This window comes from Pinus tabuliformis, chromosome 6 (assembly GCF_031772625.1).
Source record: "Pinus tabuliformis cultivar Carrire ecotype Pingquan chromosome 6, CPIR1, whole genome shotgun sequence".
Classification (NCBI taxonomy): domain Eukaryota; kingdom Viridiplantae; phylum Streptophyta; class Pinopsida; order Pinales; family Pinaceae; genus Pinus; species Pinus tabuliformis.
This window is the reverse complement of record NC_142292.1, coordinates 646,417,842-646,439,891: the sequence shown is the minus strand read 5'-3', so window position 1 is coordinate 646,439,891 and position 22,050 is coordinate 646,417,842.

Genomic DNA, 22,050 nt, shown 5'->3' with positions numbered 1-22,050 from the left:
TTTTCGCGGTTACATCCGGTCGGCTGTTAGGGTTTATTGTGTCCAATGAAGGGATTTGGGTTGATCCCTTCAAGGTTGAGGCAATAATTCAGTTGCCTCCCCCGTCTTCACTTCGGCAACTTCAAAGTCTTCAAGGGAAGGCTAACTTCTTAAGACGGTTTATAGCAAATTACGCCGAGATTACTAAAGGGTTCATGCGTCTACTACGGAAAGGAGTTCCATTTATATGGGATGACTTCGCGCAGCGGTCGTTTGATGCTTTGAAAAAAGAATTAGTCTCTGCCCCGCTTTTGAGTCCACCGGATTATGGTGGAGACTTCCTTTTATATCTCGCTGCGGTAGAATCAACCATTGGTATGGTTCTAGTTCAGGAGGACGATGCTCTCGCCGAGCACGTCATTTATTATTTGAGCTGAGGCTTAATAGGCCCTGAGCTTCGCTATTCTCCGGTTGAGAAGTTAGCCTTGGCAGCTGTCCATGTTGTCCAACGGCTCCATCATTATATTTTGCTACGTAAAACTTTTGTCTTAGCGGCAGTCAATCCATTTCAATTTGTCCTCAGTAGGCGAGTGATTGGGGGCAAATATAATAGATGGATAGTCATTTTGCAAGAATTCGATCTCGAGTTCTTGTCTGCCAAATCTAAGAAATCCATGGTTTTTGCGGAACTTATCTCGGAGCTACCTTGTGGAGATGATATTATTTACGAGGAAAGTTTACCCGACGAACATATATTCCTCATCTCTGCACAAGACCCTTGGTATGGAGATATCATTGTTTATCTCCAGACTTCGAAGTGCCCCTCTACTTTCTCCAAGGATGAACGTTGCAAATTACGTCACCTGGCAAAAAACTATGTTATTGTTGGTGACACATTATATCGTCGAGGGGTTGACTCAATCCTCCGGCGTTGTTTAACCTTAGAGGAAGCAGAGTCCGTGCTCAATGATTGCCACAGTGGAGCTTGTGGTGGTCATCTATCAGGGCTTGCTACAGCCCAACGCATCTTACGTGCCGGCTATTTTTGGCCTTCACTTTTTAAGGACTGTGTGGAAGTAGTCAAACACTGCCACCCATGTCAAATTTTTACTCGCAAGATGCGTGCACATCCAACTCCTCTTTTCCCCGTTGTCACTGTCGGTCCCTTTACTAAGTGGGGCATTGACTTTACGACTTGTAATCCGCCTTCAGCGGCGAATCACAAGTACATTATCGTGGCTGTAGACTACTTCACGAAATGGGCTGAGGCCATGCCTACTTATAAGAATGATAGTGACATGGCAGCTTTGTTTCTTTTCAATCAGATCATCTCAAGATTCGGTATCCCAAAGGAGATTGTCACTGACCATGGCAGTCATTTCCAGAACCAACTGATGTCCGAATTGGCTCGTAAATTAGGCTTCCGTCAGGAGCATTCGTCCCCTTATTATCCTCAGGCCAATGGGCAGGTCGAGGCAGTTAACAAAACTCTTAAGACGATACTCCAACGGACAATCGATAAAAATCGATCCAATTGGCACATTATGTTGTATCCGGCTCTATGGGCATACCGAACCTCCATCAAAACGGCTACTGGTTTTACACCTTTTCAGTTGGTTTATGGGATGGAATCCATCTTCCCAGTTGAATGTGAAATTCCATCTCTTAAGTTGGCTGTCGAACTCCTTCCAGAGACTTCGAGTCTCGAAGAGCGCCTAGTTCACTTGGAACATCTCGATGAGCAGCGTCGAGACGCCGCCACGATGAATGAGGCTCATAAGAAAAGGGTTAAAACGCAGTATGATAAGTCTGTCCGTCCTCGAGTCTTTTCTGAAGGTGACCTTGTCTTGGTCTACGACCAAGATAAAGACACCTTGGGGGCAGGCAAATTTAGGCCTATGTGGTACGATCCTTTCATTGTTAAACGAGTTTTAGAAAAAGGGTCGTATGAGTTAATCGAATTTGAAGGGAACAAGCTGGCGGAGCCCCAAAATGGGCTCTACCTAAAGAAGTACTTTGCTTAGTTCAGGCTGGGCAATGACTTCTTTGTACTTTATGTATATATTTATACATATATCGTCGAGCGTTTTCTGATATCAGTGCTTTTTGGTCTGCTGTGGCAGGTGCTGATGGATGATTTGGTCTATTTTGGGTTCGCCGATGGTGCTAGTCGACACACCCGGAATCTTGCTTCCGCAGCTTGGGTACTTTATTATCCAACTGGTCAATTGATGGTATCGAGAGGCGTGTGTATCAGTACTGCTTCAAACAATATGGCCGAGTATACAGCTGTTATCAATTTATTATCCGAGGCAATCTCTTATGGGATCGACTCGTTGGTAGTATATCTTGATTCTCAATTGATAGTGTCTCAATTAAATAACATTTATCGGGTTAGGGATCCTTTATTATATCGCCAATATTTAAGGGTGAGGTTGTTGCAAAGATCATTTATTTACATTAATTATTTGCACATTCCAAGATCTCAAAATTGGTTAGCTGATTCTATCGCTAATCAAGCATTAGACTGGCATATCAATCATTCATCATCATAAAATCATACATCAAAAAGTCAAACTATATATATATATATATATATATATATCATAAAACGCCTCGAGTGTACATATGTGTGTCCAAAAATATACAAAATTGGGACTCAAATGCCCATAATCATGTCAGGCATATCTAACGCCTCGGCTCAGGATGAGTGTCTAAGTATGTCACTATAGCGTTGGCCACGCGCCGAAAGACGCGAACCCAGTCACATGGCATGCCAACCACATGACGCTGCATATCCGGAGGAAGGTCCTCTATCTCGGCCATCGGTACTCGGCAGCTCAGTCTCGCCAAGTGTCGTTGGACGTTGTTCAGGGTCCGTTCCGTATCCGCAGCCGCCTCTTCGGCTCCTCGGCCACGTCGTCCATGCCACAGGAATCCATCTGGTCGTACAGGCCCAATGTCTGGAACATGATCATCATATTAGTCATTTGAATCTCATCAAAAAATATTTTTCAAAATTCATCATTATATTTGAAAAATCCAAAAAAAAAAAAAAATCATAAAATAATAAAAAATTCTTACCAATCTCGCCCCATGCTGCATCCGGTGGTAACACTAGATCAGGATCTCCTCGGAAATCCAGCCCAGCATAGGGGTAGTCATCCACGGCGATGATCTGCTGCTCCCACCAAGCAAAGAAGTCATCGTCAAATGCATTCCTTGGGACTTCCCCACCCCCCAGACGTTTCATCAAGTCAGCCCACCGGCCCATGCGTGGATCACGTGGACTACTGATGGCAACTGCTACCCTGGGGCGGAGTGCGGGAACCTTCTCGAAGAAGAAAGTGCACAAGATGGTTCCGAACCCAAAGTTCTTGGTCTGTCCCCTCCTGATAGAAGTGAGTTGTTCCTTCATGTTGGCAAGGAGAGGAGTACACCAGTCAAACACAGTAGTGAGACAGTCCACTGCCACGCTCATGGTTACCCGTGACGCCTGATGTAGTGAGGATGATCCGTTCACTCGAGCTATGGTGAACAAGATTATCCTGAGTGACAAACTCGCCACATGTGGGATAGAGATCTGGCTCCCGACCTTCCGATGACCCGGGCAGTAAATCTGTACATAGTCATCTACACTGAGGCTATTCCATGTCTAGCCCCGGGAATGTACTACCTCTCCCCTTCGGGAAAGGCCCGTGATAAAATATATGTCTTCCACTTCTATCCTGAGTGGCATCTGATCAATCACAAATGCTTCCTCATCGACATCCCAATAATCAATGAGCCTCTCGAGCAGACGCGTGTTTGCTTTCATATTTGGCAATTTGAAGAATTTAAGCAACCTGCATCCCCGTAGGGCATATAATGCCTCATCATTGCCCATAACTTCATTATCCACGGCTGAGTGCTCTCTTTCACGCCATGTGATAGTCATCCTGGAAGAAAAAATCATTTTCATCCGTTAGTTTTGTTTATAAAAATAGTTCGTTGCGCACACGCGGGTTCATATATACACAGTCGTGTGTAGGGCCGTCGTATACGCGAGTTCAATATTGCCAACCCGCGTGTACGCCGCGAAAGAATTTTTTGCAAAAATCCAACAGTAAAACATCAACTAAAATTCCTAAAAACTATCACAATTGATTGCAAGACAAGTTTGAGGCTTACCTGGAAGTTTTCGGCAAGTTTGAACGGTTGAATTGATCACAGGGAAGTTTGCTCCTTTTGCTCCACAATTTTTACTCTCCAAGTCAAATGGTGAAAATGGTGAGTCAAAAATGCCTTTTATAAGTTTTGAAAATGCAAAATTTTTTCAAATTTTATTTTGTTTGGCCTCATGTGACTTTTAACTTGGGAGCTTGGAATGCCGAGTTTGGTTTGTTTTCAGGAAATTTTGGACATTTTTCGACAGTTCGAGACAGTTCCATGACCGCTGACCCGTCATGGCAGGTATCGTGTTTTCACTGGCATATAGGTTAGGGACACCATTTTTCCATTGCATTATGCATACTAGCCTCCATATGACCGATACATCTGCCGTAGGGTCCACCCCATCGTGTTATGGTTAGTAAGCCATTTTCACTTGCCGATTCTTTAAATCATAACACGATGGTAGAGCCATCCCTTTACATGGGCATCGTAGTTAGCACCTCACTGACATTTGTTGCCCATGCTGCTTCGTTTTGAGTAGGCTCGGGAATCCTCTATAGTCCCGCCATGACTTATGCGTTGAAGACTCATTCCTCTTTGCTTCTTCGCTTCGTTCTGGCCTTATACCCTAGAGGCTCCTATGTGCGTTGAGTTGTACTTCTGCATTGCATGTTGACCATTTACACCTTTTGGCCTAGAGCCGGCTTCACTTGGACTCGTGTTTAAGCCAACTTTTGACCATGACGTCTGCAAAATCAACCTTGCATATCTTTGACTTCTGCAGCTTGACATACCCTGATCCGTGGAAGGAACATACCTCTGAGTGTCACTGACCAGTTTTCACCTCCCTGCATTGAGCATAGGAACGTTCCTTCCCCAGGAACTAGATCATCTGTTTCACCGACACTCGTTCTTTCCACTGTACCATAGCATTCTTTTATTCTTTTTCCGGCTTAACAGAAAAAGACAAAAAAAATTAAATATTCCAAAAAAGAGCGGGAACAGGGACATTATTTCCATTTATTGTTGGCAGCTAGAGTCAGTCGTGTCGCCCTTGAACAAAACACTCAAAACAAAGTCTCCTCCACATGGGTGGGATTTAGTTTGACTTAGGTATGCCATAACCTTGTTATTGAGTCAGTCCTCCCCCGATTGGTTATCTCTTCCAATCATATGGAGGGTTCGTTCGTGCCTCCTGCATGGCAAACTTATACAGAGTCATCATATGCTGCCACATAGTCACATTGAGTCGTGCTTTTGTTCAAGGGAAGTTAGCCTGAGTCGGCCTCTCCGCGGTGTCTCTTGACTCATTTTCAGTCGGCCATCCCTGGTTGTCAGTATCATGTCTATCATCACATCAGTTATATTGGTCCTTTACTCGTGCGGGTTTGAGAAGGTCCCCATTGACTTCTTGCTGGCGGGTCTTGTCCTTATCGACGACAACACCTTGCTCTGAGGACAGGCCTAGAGCCGCACCCTGGCCCTATTTTCATTATTGATAGGTCACCTTGTGCTCAGCATCGATCAGTATCATGGGTCTTTGACTGAGTGGTTTCCCTTTTGTTCGACATCAGCATACATTATCACACATTGGGATTCGTGCAGTACCTTGGTTTCCATTTGACCCTATTGGTGGATACCTCGCCTCTGTGTCAGCTTTCATTATTGGTTGGTTCAGAGGGTTTCTGCCGTGCGCTAGCCACATCTTGTGTACGCCGGAAACGTACTTCGGTTGGGTTACTACATCTTTTTCATCCGATTCCTTCCACATTATTGGCCTACGGGTTACACTCGCGCTAGATTGATGGAGGATGCCTTAATGCCTTCCTTCTAGCGGATCTTTCCCTATCGACTCCGACTCATTGCTCTGGGGCAAAGATCTAGAGTCCATTTGGCAGTACCTTGGGGTTTGCAGTCATTAGTGGCAGATTCCTCGCTATCGACAGTGGGAAACCATCATTGTCTCCTGATCGATAGATTCTTACAGGTGTTCGACTTCAGCTCATCTATTCACACTTGTTAGATTGTACTAGGTACCTTGACGCTCATTATCATTATCGGTGAGTAGTCTCACGTTTGTTAACGGTATACATCAATGACCGGTAATCAAACGATTTCTCACATGGTCGACTTCAGATCATTTATTCCCATGGTGTAGAAATGTACCACGGCAGTCGGTGAAGACCTCAGGTTGTATCAGCATTCATTGGTTCACTTGACAGTTGCTCCTGTTGCTACTAGTTGATACCACTCCACCTTATATGTTGCAGTCAGTCATGGCGACATTCTATATGCTGGCACCTGAGTTTGCAGTGTAGTACCATCCTATTCCATCATGTTCAGTTGGTACCTTTTGGGATCAGTCTTTGATATCAGTGATCCGTTGCATCTTTCAGCATCATTGACAGTCTTATATATGATATTCAGACATGTACTTGCTCCTTATGATCAGATGATCCATTATGTATCTTCCAGTCATTTATACTTGTATACTTAGTGGATCCGCTTGTACTTGATATGCGGACATGCTTTACTTTTTCTGAGCATGGGTATGCCCGCCTCAGACAGTGTTTCTTTCTGATCTCCTTTTGGTGGCTTGGCAGGCTGAATTCTGGTGAAGTCCTCCTCTGTTTCTCGACAAGACTTCCTTTCCATGTTCTTACATAATATATTTCGGCCATCATATTCCCCTTCTGACCTCATACATTAGGGGGCATCTGTTATAGCTCCAAATCTCACTCTTATGGTTTGTGATGCTGCACTCATGGCCTAGGGCAACCCCTCCTTCCAGACCTGGTCCTAAAATTTAAAAAACAGTGTTTTATCCCTTATACGCGACATTGCCCTGAGTTAAACGCGTGTACACGCGGGTCTGTGTATACCCAACCCGCGTGTATGTATTAAAACACTTAAAAAAATAAATAATTCCTTATTTTCGGGCGGAGATCGCGGGTTTTACCTGCTGATCACCTGTTAGTGCCCGTGGCCCAACTGTTCCCAACCAACTCCTAACTAAAAAACTACTTTGGAGATGGTATAAAAAGACATCAAAGGGAAGGCCTAAGGGAGAGAGAAAAGAAGAGCAAGATTATTATGCTGAGATTTTCCCCTTAGACCAGGTCTGAAGTCCTTGGTGCCTTCTGCACTTCCCCCATTTTGCATAGGAAACCTTTGTTTCCATGTGTATTGGTGATCATTCATCTTTTATATCACCATTGAGTAAGACTTGGAAGGAGCTCTTGTTGGAGGCTTGAGGCTGGAACGAATCCGGGAGGAAGCTTTGCTTGGAGCCTGCTGAAGGTGTTTCAAGTGAAATCTTTCCGTTATATGTACTTTACTTGCCTTTATATAAAGAAACACGTCTTGGTTCCCGAAACAATCTTTCTTTATGCTTATGAGATTCTTGTCTTGAATTCTTATGCAAGTAGTTACTTAAAGATTTTTATAACTAACTTTATAGCATGAAGATGGTTTGTGTATAAGTATTTGTCCATGTACTGTTGTGTTCTTTGATTTGTTTTTTTTACAGGTCAAAGGAGAAGAAGGGAACTCCAAGAAGGGTTTGGACCCTAAAGGCCTTCTCGAACGTAGGACCTTAGGTACGTACCCTAAACATTAGAATTTGCTTACAGTAAAGATAATGGTTGTGTGTGTGTTTCTTTGAATAAGAAATTTTCAGTCTGGTAGAGTCTTAACCCAAAGGACCCTAGGGGTACTTTCCCCTCAACCAAGTGTTCTCACATAATTTCACTGCAGGAACTATCCACCAACAACTGACTTGAGGACAAGTCACATCCTAAACAAGGGGGAGAATTGCATCAGATCTTTAGCTGGAAAGTTGAAGTATAGAAGGAACTTGTATTGTCAACAGAGGGACCTAAAATAAGAAATCATTACCGAGGGACCTGAAAGACCTGCCAATGTCAAAACAACATGTACATATTTCGTAAGCGGTGCAGAGGGACCTGAAACAAGGAATCATTACAGAGGGACCTGACCAACAATTCAAGAACCGGAGCATGAAGAACAAGGAGCAGCAATAAAGTTTACTTTTTAATCCATCTACAACATCTGATCAATTGATTTCATCCCACTTGTACAGACATCATCCAGGGGAGTATATGTATAGTCATTTTGTGCTTGAAAATTCAAATTTTTCTTAGAAATTTTTAGTTTTGTTAAGTTGAAATTAGTACCTGAGGATATTCATTATCATTTCATATCCTATATTCCCTATACATACCCTATAACCCTTATACATCATATTCCATTTCATTTCCATACATATTCCCTATCTATTTCATGATCATTAACCCCATTAACCCCTAAGTATTTTTCTTTAAGAGCTTAAAAAGACAAAACTGGGACAATTTTTCAACCTGCACATACAACTCAAGAATTAGTGATGGTGATAATTTTAAATATGACCCAAGATGGTCATTTTAAAATTATAAAGATGTGCTATATAATCAAAACAAACAAAAATCATGCGCTATATGGAAATCAAAGCAAATATATACCATATGAAACTATATGCCATAGTCCAAATGGTTTGCATGCGCTATAGTCATATATATATCATAACCCAAAGCGCATATGATATAAAGTTAAAGAATATGGTATACGATATAAGTTAAAGCATATGGTATAAACTTAGGAAGGGCGCATATAATATAAGGAATGGTGTATGAAGGGACGGCCGCGCGCAAACCATATGGCACGACTGTGCATATAAGTATTGCGGCGGGGTATTGTTAAATGGTAATTGCATAACACACTCATTGCAATACAAACGCATGACTGAATATCATTGCACGCATGAGGAGCATGGGAATGAATACACGACGGTGGCAATTATGTTGAATGCAGCCAAAGGTTAAGCAATGAATAAAACAACATAACCAAAACGACAAATACCGGCCAGCACACAGGTACGGGGTCAACACCGTGGCATGGCAACTGGTTGTCATTGGGCAGTGCACTGTACAAGGGTTATGCGCATGCCGTTCAAATTAGAACGATGATTCGGCCATCCTCATGACACAGTCGGGCGACTGGTCAAACAGGACAGCCATACCAACCACGCACTGTAACACCAATAAACGAGAGGCGCACAGTACACCCATGAAACGGTCATGAACCGACCGAATTCTTGCACTGTTTAACCTCATTCCTCATTGCCGAATAGCTCAGAACGATGGTGTTTGGAGCTGCAAACTAGTGAAAAGGAGAGTGAAGCGAGTTTAGGCAGATTTAAGAAGGAAAATTATCCCGGCTCTAACGACAAGTGATCACCGATTTTCGGGATTCAATCAGGTAATGGAATAATTTGTTTAAGCTCGGAAAACAGTGGAGTATAAGTTATGAACTGTCTGTTATTAATGGTTACGTTACTCTACCCTTGCCACCAGTCAGTTGAACGATTGAACAGGGATTTGGAGTGCTGGATATTCCTCAGCGCTCGTTGACAACCAGGTAACGCCGAAACCACAGCAATACGTCGGTTGATTCACTGCGTAAATTATGGCATAAAATACTAGTGAATCGCGCAGCATTTAAATGTAAACTCATTGCATGGATAACATGTTAGGGTATGGAATCATATGTGGAGTTTTAACGGCGTGCCGTGTTCACAACGAAGTCTATGAACAGAGGAGGCACCGAAATATGATTGTTATGGCGTGTTTGTGTTGCATGGCAGTATTTGTTGATTGGTTGTGCGCGCTGTTGGTTGAAATGCGCACTGCGCCTTGTTTTGATTATACATTTTGTTTTATTGCGCGCTGTCCCATTGACACTTCAACAACAGTCATATCCCTGATATATCATATGCATGAAAACGCCGAATGAAAAAATTTAAGGCATATGTCTCTGTTATGAACCCTTGCTGTTGCGTGTTTTTGTTTTAACCGAAACAAAGGATTGATGAATTCACCCTTGTATCCCAGAACAAGAGCTAAACAGCAGAATAACATGGCCATGCAGGAAAATGAAACATTTGTTATGTCTATTCCTAGAATATTTAGGAATAAAAGTCCCATTGATTTAGACAAGGAAGTAGAAACATATTCCCCAAGACAACAAGAAGAAAATGATATTGCACAAGAATTATTTGAGAGGGATTCTTCATATGATGATGCAGCAGCAGCATCACTAATGAAAACAACACAAGATTTTGAAAAAGAAATCAATCTGGGAAGAATCAGGGACTTAACTGACTAATTGGAAATTAGCAAAATCTTAGAAAAACAATTAAAAGAGGAAAACAAGGCAAATAAGAAAGATAATGCTAAATTGGTTAAGGCAAATGAAAAGTTAAATGAAGAATTGGGGAGACTGAAACGGAAAAATGATCTACTTTCTAAGCAAGCATTTAAATGGCTAAAGGAAAAGAATATGTGGCAGGCAAAGTATGAAAACAGAAGGTAAAAGCAGCTTTGTTCAAGGATAGACATGACACAGGTTTGGATTGTTTGGTTAGGGCAGCACAACAGGAAGCATCTACAGGTACAGCATCTACTACAAAGAGAAGAAGGTCAAAGAGGAGTAAGCAAGCATGGGGACATGCTTGATGATAAGCAAGGGAGAGATGTTGGGCCTTAGTTTTGGTCTTATTTTTGCTCTAAGAAACTTACTAATCCATCTATTTGCCATCCATTTTCCCTTCATTCATCCCATTTTGATGTATATTTGATATTCATTCAGGTATTTAATTTTAATTTCTCAATTTCTAAAGTTTTTATGAAAGTTTGGTTTTTAGTGCAAAATTGGCAGATTCAGAAATTCCCGTAATAGCTCTATGGTTGATATGGTTGCAGGACACTTGGGCACGAATTGAATGCATGGATGGATAGCTTGGGAACTAGGACTAAGCCAGCTATGCTTAGTTTGAACATAACAAGCTTTATTAGGCCCATTTGGTGCTAGTCAATCATGACTAGTCATTCAAAAATCCCATAGAAATAGGGCAGTTTTGAGATTCTATAGGATTGGTCATCTTTCTTGGGATGGGAGTAATGAATTCGACTTAGATAGGTGGATGAGAGTAGATGGGTTTGTTTGAGTTAATATAGATCAGTTTGTTTCATGAGACTTCTTATTTAAAAGCCAAAACTTTGATGGCTTATGTATTGATTTATTATACTTTTATGCTGTGACACCTTTGGATTGAAGAGTTAATTTGAAGACTTGTGTTATTATTATTTTGCTGTTCAATGCTATGGATGTGTGACTGAATTTAAGCTTCTGATATCACCTCTCAAGTGTGCAAGGCAAGGGTGGAGGGCCCCCATTCCAAGCTAAGTACACTTTCTTGTTAACTAGTTTTATTTCCTTGTAATCTGGTTATTGTAGAACTGGTTTTTCAAAGCTTTATTTCAGATTGCATTATGGTTCATGCATAGTGATTGATTTCATCAGTTCTTAGCTTATTCATCACTTTATCAAGTTGGAAAAACAAGTGTTCAAGTTGAGCATCCCTTCTACTAAAATGATGAATTAAAACTAGTTTCCTTTGTTTGCATGCAAGTAGTTTCTTATTGAGATGAATGAATTATGATGGAATACCTTATGTTTCTCTTAAGTTAAGAGCTTCTTTCATTAATAATTTATCCATCTTAAGTTCTTGGTTTTAATCTCTGATTCATTAAGTGGTAATTGATGCAAAAGTGGACTTCTTGAGTCAAGAACCATTTCAATGTTTTTCCTCTTTTTAAACTAATTGAATTAGAGTTATAGGATGTATTACTTTAAGCTTTTGAATAACTTATCTTTCAAGGTTTGATTACATTTGATCTTCATATATAGTGAACTTGCCTCAAAGCATAAACAACCCGGATTGATAAGAAATAATTGTGTTAATTTAGGTACACAAATTAGCTCAACAAGGGGCTTTCGTTGAATGGATCCTTCCGATGTCTTGTGCTCAGATCCTCCTTCAATCTCAAGCTTATCTGCAGTATCCTGAACATCTGAGGCAATTTGCAAAATATTTTACTTGAAATTTTCAATGGTATACCACATCGTATCCAATTTCAAAATCCAATTTTATTTGAAAAATTAGCTTAAATTAAGGGAATTTAATAGAGGTTGTGTGTATCAATTCCTTTGCTTCACGTCTCTGAGAAACAGAGTCAAGACATGCTTCCTGGCAGTGGAAAAGAAGATCAATCGCTACAGTTGAAGGTCGACAGATCGAGTCCCGCAGGGCAACAAGATTCGAGGAAGGAGAGCGTTGCACCTGCGCAAGACATCCAGAGGCAATTCGATAGGGTGATGATAAAGAAAAACCTATTGTAGCTGTGGAAAAATCAAACAAATTGCTGCAAGAAAAAAAGGCAAAAGCACGTGAGCAGGCCAAAGAGTTGGCTGGAGAGCCACCAATATCAACTCATGCGTAGGCGGGGAAGGAAATTTGTCGAACTGACAAATTTCCAGATCTAAATCGAATTCACTTTCCTGCTTCGTGTAGTTCAACATTTTCTAATCGTGGGGTTTTTGATAGCATAGATTCATTGGGCTTCCTTATATGTACTTGCCTTATCTTAGTATAGGGAAGAGAGCTTCGATTCATACAGACAATATAAACTGATTAATTCTCTTATTGTTGGTGTATTTTCAATAGAAATTGACACACTTTAATTTTAAATTTGACTTGTCTAAAAAATGACTCAAATTTATGAAGTATTAAAGTTCTTGAAGACTTTGATACAATTTACTGTTGATGACACCATCTGAATCAACAAAGACTTTCTCTCAGAAATCCAGACTTGTCTGCAAAATGCACATGACAAAATTGATTTTTTGCAGCTTGAATCATAGCTACAACAAGAGGAGTTACAGAAGTATAGTCATGATTCTGAACTTGTTTCTGTTCAGAACAATTCTCTTTTTGAGTCAGAAATTGACTCCCATCAACATGCAGAAACTAATCAAGACAATAAAGTTGAGGCTGATTCAAGAGTAGATGTGAATGCAGATTTAGAAGTCCAGCCTACACTTCCCAAGCCAATCATCAGACCTTGGGAAGAGCTTGTCCATAACAAGAGCAAAACCGGACTTGGATATGATAAGGAGGTTTCCTTTAACATTCCATATTACTCAAAGCCCATCCAGTTTCAGAGTGCTAGATTCCTTCATGAAAGTTCAACTTCAGCTGTTCCAGAATCTGCCCCTCTTCCACAACAACAACAACAGATTGTGAAATGCCAACACTGTGACCGAGTTGACCATTTGAAATATCAATGTTTTGATGTTCATCCATGTAAGCACTGTCATAAAACCAGTCATTCTTCAAGCAAATGCTTCAGAAACAAATCTCCTGCAAGAGAAAAGATTCATCTTGCATGAATCACTTCTTGGCGATGGGCTTCAACAGCCAAGAAGATATTTTTCTCATACAAAAGGATTTGTTCTCGAATATTGAAAAGTCTTGCAGTTGAGAACTCTTCATCTTCTCACCTTGTATTTGACAGGGGGGAAGTGATGGCCATCTACAAGCTTCAAAGCCACATCAAGTGAGCTTGAGCCACAACCTGCCATACCAGATTCAGAGTTGTAGCCAGAGACAAAGATGCCCCTGAGCACGCCTTCAGTCAGTGATGCCTATTCAAAGCATTGGGGACACTTCCTCTAGTAGAAGACTTCAGCTTCTTGCCAGTTTTGGAAGAGTTCCATGAATTGCATTAAGCATTCCGTAGTTGGTGGTAATCCTTAAACCATCACAAGTTGAGACCTCCCTTTTCAGGTTGTGGTTCTCCCTTTATGCGGGGTGAGACCTCCCTTTCATGGCTGAAGGTTTCCATTTTCAAAACATCAGGAGCACTTCCTCTAATAGAAGACCTTAGCTTCATGCCAGATTTGGAAGAGTTCCGGGAACTGCACTAAGCATTCGAGTGTTGGTGGTCATCCTTAAACCACCTCCCTTATACCGACATTTCAGAGAGCACATTCAGCCTAGTGTTGCCATGCATTTTTGCACATTTTGTATTACAACTCTCTTCTTGGACTCATACATACCCCTTCGGATTAGGGGGGGAATGTTGGACACCTAATCCCCTAAGGGTTGGTGTGGAAGCTGAACAACCAAAGGAAGTCCAAGAGACCACTTGGAATATCAACCCAAGGGTCACACCATGTACTATAAATGCATATCATTGTCAATAATAGACGTACTCGCATGCTTATATTTCATATTATTTTGCTACCATGTATGTGTCTAACATATTCAATGAAAATGTATTTTATAAGGATCAGATGTAGGTAAAGAAACAAGAAAACAAAAACAAAGAATACACAGTTCTTGATGAGATCACAAAAAAAGTAAAGGTGCCTAAAAATCAAAATGATCAGTAGCCAGAACAACAACAACAACAAGCACCTCAAACACCTAAAACTGGTGTTAGAAGATCTACCAGGATAAGTAGACCCCATGAATGATACTCTCCTTCATTATATTATGTTTTTTTTACTGATTCTAGTGAACCAGAAATATATGAAGAAGCAATGCAGGTAGAAATCAGGAAGAAGTGGGAGAAATCAGGAAGAAGTGGGAGAAATCCATGGAAGAAGAGATGGAATCCTTGATGTAGAAACACTAGACTTGGGACTTAGTCAAGTTGCCTACTGGTAAAACAACATTGCAAAATAAATGGGTTTACAGGTTGAAGGAAGAAGATGGTAGTAAATAGAGGTATAAGGCTAGACTTGTGGCGAAGGTATTTGCACAAAATAAAGGTATAAGATTTGATGAAAAATTTTCTCCTGTTGTTAAAATGACTTCAATCAGAACTATTTTAAGCCTAGTGGCAGTAGAAGATTTTCATCTCAAGTAGTTAGATGTAAATACAACCTTTCTCTATGGGTATTTAGAGGAAGAAATATATATGCAACAACCAAAAGGGTATGAGGTCAAAGGGAAGGAGAAATTAGTATGAAAATTAAAGAAGAGATTGTATGGATTAAAACAAGATCTAAGGCAATGGTATCTAATATTTGTTAGTTTTATATCTAAACAAGGTTATACTAGATGTCACTCTGACTATTATGTTTATTTTTAAAGGCAAAATGATGGCAACTATATCATATTGCTATTGTATGTAGATGACATGCTTGTTGTAGGGTCTAACACACGGGAAAAAAATGTGCTCAAATGAAAATTATAAAATTCATTTGCAATGAAGGATTTGGGTGTTGCAAAAGAAATCCTTGGTATGAGAATTACTAGAGACGAGGAAAATCGAAAATTAACATTGTCTCAGAGTGAGTACATAGAAAAGGTGTAAGTAGGTAGTTGAACAATGTACATAGTGGGAGTTGTAAGTAGGTATATGAACAATCTAGGAAAATAACTTTGGATGGTAGTAAAGTCTATTCTCAGGTATTCGAGAGGTACCAAAAATCTAGCATTATGCTTTGGTGGATCAAACATTTCTCTACAGGGATATGTTGATGTAGATATGGTAGGTGATAGAGATAACGAGAGGAGCACCACAAGATATGTGTTTACTATAGATGGAACAACTATCAGTTGGGTTTCAAAATTGCAAAAAAAATTTGCACTTTCAACAACAGAAGAAAAGTATGTTGTTGCTACAAAGGCTAGTAAAGAAATGATTTGGTTACAAAGGTTTATGGATGAATTGAGAAAAAAAACAGGAGATGGATAGGTTATACAGTGAAAACTAGAGTGCCAGTCATTTTGCAAATAACTCAACATTTCATTCCAAAACTAAACATATATAGCTCAAGTACCATTTCATATGGTTTGTGTCAGAATATGGACAGTTGAAGCTGGAAAAGATATACACTAGCCAGAATCCCGCAGATATGTTAACAAAAGTTGTAACTAGGGAGAAATTGAGTTGCTACTCAGTTTCAATTGGCCTTCAAGAATGATGCTGAAGATGAGAAACCACCAGTTCTAAAGTGGAAGCATTTTCAAATAAGTGAAGCAATGATGGAGTTGACATAATCAGTCTCCAAGTGAGAGATTGTTGGATGTGGAGCCTGATTCTCTTCCTAATTCAAAGGTCTTGTTTTAGCCGCATTTGGATCCTAATCCTCGATGGGGGTGTGGGGGGGGGGGGGGAGGGTGGAGCGGGGGTGGGTGGGATTTCTCCCCTATTATTTCTGCTTGAGGGGTCCAGGAGGGGTAGATGCATGTTTGGAGCCGCCCTCTGGTGGGGGTTTGGAGGCAATGCCCCCAAAGCTAAAAATAGATGAAGTTTTGCCTTGTAAAATATTATAATTTTGTAGTCAATTTGGGTCATTTATTAGGAGGATCATTCGACAGTAGAAGTTATGTTAATTTAGGGTTTTTTTTTTTCCCTATAAGGAAACCCTCAGTTTATATGAGGGAATTGTATCATGACTGTGTATTATTATTCTAAGCGAGAAAGAGAGCGGAGACTGTGTGAGAGCGAAGAGGAAATTACAGTGAATTTGTTGTAGGTTGTATCTCTTCATTTTGATGGATAGTATAAAAGGAAGGACTAGTTGTTTCTCCGTGGACGTAGCCCAAATTGGGTGAACCACACATATATGTGTCTCTCTTTCTCTATGCATTTATGTATTTGTGTTTCTGCAATATTTTGTGTACTTAATTTCTCTACTAATTAATTTATAACAAAGTGTGTGGTACTTAGACTCAGGTGCCTCATTCTCCATGACAGGGTGTAGAGATTTTTTCAGTGACTTGGAGGAGAAAGATCTCCAGATTCATATTGGGCTGGGGATGACGAATGGTATAGTGCAATCAAGATTGGTACAGTAACCTTTAACAGGGAGTCAGGATCCCCTCTTTGCCTCAAAGATGTCATGTTTGTTCTAGGCCTAAAGAAGAACCTCATATCTGTAGTAGTTTTGGAAGATCGTGGCTACAATGTGATCTTCAATGCAGGTAAAGCCTTTCCGAGGCACATAGCTACTAGACATGTGAAGTAGATCAAGGTTCATGTGAAGAACTTGTATAAACTTGATGTGGAAGATTGTTCTACATTAAGCAATAAGGTAGAGAAAGTGCAGAGTCATGACATTGATGAGCTCTGGCATAGGATATTGGGCCATTTGCATCATGGTGCTATAAAATTTATGCAACAAATAACCATTGGCCTCCCTAAAGGACCACTTTAGCAACATGATGTCTACAAGGGTTGTACCTTGGGGAAGTATGTGAAATCCAAATTCCATGATCGAGTCAACAAAGCACATGCAGTCTTGGAGAGAGTCCACTCTGATGTTTGTGGACCCTTCTCAACAACCTCCACTGCCATACATAAGTACTATTTATTTTTATTGATGATTTCTCAAGAAAGTGTTGGATCCTCTTCATGCAGAAGAAGGATGAGACATTCTCAAAATTTGTAGAATTCAATGCACTAGTTGAGAAAGAGACTGACAAGAGGGTGAAGGCTCCTAAGAGTGAAAATGGAGGTGAGTATGTTTCAAATGAATTCAAGGATTTATGTGTGAAAGAAGGCATTCAAAGAGAGCTCACAACACTGCACAACCCACGACAGAATAAGGTAGTAGAGAGGAAGAATCAGAGCATTGTGGGAGATGTGAGAGCCATGGTACATGATCATGGTCTACCACTGCATTTGTGGATAGAGGCATGTAACACAATAGTCTACTTGCAAAACCAGAGTCCTCATCGGATTCTTGGTATCATTACACCAAAGGAATATTTCTCGGTGAGAAAGTTGGATGTGTCTAGCTTTAGAATTTTTGGAGCCTCTGTTTACTGCCATGTCTCCAAATATACAGGGAAGAAACTTGAGCCAACAAAAAAGGTGGGAGGTTTTTTTGGCTACATCGAAACTCGACACAATTACCAGGTGTACTTACCTTCCCTCAGAATGGCATTTATGTGAAGTTTGATGAGGAGAATGCAATGAGATTCTCTCTTGAGAGGGAGCCGCAAATCCCACCAGAAGAGGATATTTTATCTCTAAAGGAGGAGCCTCACGAGGTTTTGGAGCGGCCACAAATGGAGGATCAAATAGGTGGCAGAGCGGAGACATCCACTCAAGCAGAACCATCAAGAGAATGTAGAAAAAGAACTAGGGAAGCCGAGAGATTGGTGCAGGATGCGAGGGAGAATGTGGGAGCTCCTTCAAATTTGTGCAGGAAAAGGAGGTCACATGAGAGGTACACTAGCTACATGGATCTAATGACTGAGCTTGTAGAAACTGAGCCATCCTATTTTGAGGAAGGAGTTGAGAAACTAGTTTGGGTTGATGCAATGGAATAATATGAATCCATCATGAAGAACATTGTTTGGGAAGTGGTCCCAAGACCGACAAATAAATTGGTTGTGGGTTCGAGATGGATCTTCAAGGTTAAGCATGTAATAGACGGAAGCATAGAGAAGTATAAGGCCAAATTTGTGGCCAAAGGATTCTCTCAAGTTGAGGTAATTAACTATGAGGAAACCTTTTCTCACATAGCAAGGTATTCGTCCATTAGATCAATTCTTGCATTGGAGGCACAAATGGGGTGGAAGATTCACCAGATGGATGTAAAAATAACATTTATCAATGGTGTTATTGAGGAGAAAGTGTACATCAAGCAACTAGAAATTTTTGGGACATTTGATTGGGAGTCTCATGTGTGCAGACTCAGGTGAGCATTATATGGTCTCAAATAGACACCCCGAGCTTGATACACTCGGATCGACAATTATCTCATTGGATTGAGCTTCACCAAAGTGAAGCAGATGCTAACCTCTATCATATTTTGGTATAAGGTAAATTTCTTATTATTGTTTTATATGTTGATGATTTAATATTGACAGGTGATGGGCACCTGATCAATTCTTGCAAGGAGGACCTTGCAAGGGAATTTGAGATGAAAGACATGGGTCTCATGCACTACTTCCTTGGGCTAGAAGTATGGCAAGGTGATGGGGAATTACTTGTGTCTCAAGGGAAGTGTGCCACTAAGATACTACAAAGATTTCCAATGGAGAGTTGTAATCCCATGGAGACACCTCTAGCGACCAACTAGAGGAACGAGAATTCCACTTCAGGTGAAGAGGTTGATGCTATCAGTTACCAACAACTAGTGGGTTCACTGGTGTATCTTGTGAACACACAACCAAATATGTTTTATGCAGTCAACCAACTAAGCCAAGCTATGTTTAGACCGACTAATTTGTATTGGAAGGCAATAAAGCATGTTTTACGATACCTCAAAGGCACTACCCAATATGGACTATGGTACAAAGAGACAAAGGAAGTGAAATTGTGTGCTTCATAGATGTAGATTGGATATGGAGTCCATTAGATTGAAAGAGTACATCAAGTGGAATTTTCGGTGTTGGGTCCGCAACAATTTCTTAGTACAACAAGAAGCAAAGGTTTGTGGCACTCAAATTGACAGAAGCTGAATACATGGCTGCAAGTCAAGCAACATGTGAGGCGATCTCGATGAGAAAGATACACGTGGGATTGTTTGGTCAGGAATGGATCCAACTGTGATGTATTGTGATAATAATAGTTTCATTAAGCTCTCTGAGAATTCAGTGTTTCACGATCAATCCAAGAATATAGAGATATTTGGTATAATCATTTACGAGACTGTGTAGAGGAGGATAATGTTGGTACACTACACTCTGACAAAGGAAAAATATGTTGACATCTTGACAAAGGATTTTTCAAGAGGGAATTTCAAATTCCATAGGTACAAGATAGGGGTGGTTGAAAATCCCTTTCTTTCTAAGAGGGAGTGTTGAAAAGTGTAGCAAGAAAGGCTCAATTTGATTTATCCTTGGTCAAATTGAGTAAATTTGAAATTTTCACATAAACAAACAACTTGGAGGCAATTAACTAAGGTGAAATGGCTCTTTTCACTCAATTAGATTAGTAAATTTGATTAAGGGTTTGGATTTCAATCTACATGTGTTGATTGCTAATTTGTAGCAATCTAGTTTAGCTATTTCCAATTGTGTTCAGTTAAACTAGTTCTAACTATTGATAGAACTAGTTATAGGTCGGTTGTGCATGCATGCAAGGAATTCGAATTTCTCACTTGTGGTGGAGATTCCAAGGTAGTGTAACATCAATTTTAGACTAATTTTGAGTGTACAGGTGTTGCATGCAATCAATGATACATCCTTGGGAATTTCACTATCAATTGGAGGAAATTCCTAAAAAATAGATGCCTAATTCCTCAGGATTTGCGCAAGGAAATAAGAGCTCAAGCAGAGGCATAAAGTCACTAAGTCTGGGTCATAGCTTCTCATTGACCAGAGAGAACATGTTACTTACTCGCAGGTTAATCTCAGAGTGAGAAAGCAATTGTAATACATTCTCTATTCATATTATTAATGCAAGTAGGCTTAAGGGGTTTTTACCAGTTGGTTTCCTATAGATAAATATGTGTATGTTTCTATGTGATTGATGCCTGTTTGCTAATGTTGTTCTAAATTGTGAATTAATTTCCACAAAGTAGTAGAGTATAATTTTGTCTCTTGATTAAGATTAAATTTCTTGAACAATTGCAATTCTATCACCATATTTCTACATTTTGGATAACATGCATTGAACGAGTCAACAATTTTTTAAGAGATTAGCGCATCTAATCATGAAAAATGGGTCGGAAACTTGATATGAAAATTGGTGTCAGTGACATTGAATCAAGGAAGCAATGACCATGATTTGCATAATTTCTTATTAGACCTAGTTTAAACAAAATTCACCATACTTGATTATCCATCACACCAGGAAGAATTAAAATTGGAATGGAGAGATTGTCCTCAGTATGGATGTGCCATCCCTAATCATAGTATATGTACAATAGAACAAATTCAAGTCATGTGATGCCATAGTAGGGAATTTATGAACTCTGATTGTGTGCTACAATGTTATCTTCTAGTCCTATGTGCCTTAATCAAAAATGAAGGAGAACCATGTTGTGCGTCCAGGAAGAAATTAATGGAAGAACTCTTTGAGTCTGTAGATTAGCTGAGATTTAATTCTCAGTATGGAGAAACACACAAGTTCCCATTCTCTGATTTAAATGTAGTTACAGTGGTTGAGAAATAGAAGTAACAACAGAATGGGTGACCTTGTTGGAGTAGACTCTTGGGCAGAGTGATGAGTTGACAAAGACAACACCATTCTGTATGTGGCAGATGAACAAAACTAAGGATTGCAAGTGTGCAATGTGGGGATTGGGTAAGTAGAGTAGAGAGCTATGAGGGAGAGTGCATTGCTGTAAGAGGCCATGTGAGCCTATGGAACAAAAAATGCAGTCACTTCTACAAATTTCCCTTGAGTCGCTGACTACAATTAGCTCTGCATTGTGTCTCAAGATCCGATTTCCCCTTGTTGATACTTTGAGCCTTCTACTACTAAATATTGTGGGCCTCCGTAGCAAAGATAATGATCCATGAGGGAACATATGTCTGATACTTTGCCTCCTCGGACCTTGCCTGGTCCTGCAACGCTAAAGCATCATGCTTCTGCTCCATTTGGAGGTATAGTCGTTATCAATGCAAAATCCTCCAACCGAGGGGTCAACTCATCTTTCTTTGTCAAAGTTGTTGTCTGGTGTTTCCCCTTCTTGTCCTTCTTCCTTTTAAGACATTGGGTGACGTAGTAACCAAACTCACCACATCCGACACATTTAACCTTCGACAAATCCTTCTTCTCGCTTCCCTTTGAGATTTGTCCCTGAGCATGACCCTTCTTCGATTTCCATTTATTTTCAAGAACTACATTCTCCTCTTCATCCTTTTCAAATTTTGGTCCTTTGTTATTGTTGTCAATAGTACCTTCAAGAATACTAAACCTCAACTCCTCTTGCATGAAGTAACTCTATAGGCATTCCCAATCTAGTAGTTGATATCATCTAGTGATCCCCTAAACAAAGGTCTTTGGAAAACCATTTATAACGACCCACACAAGTTCTTTGTCA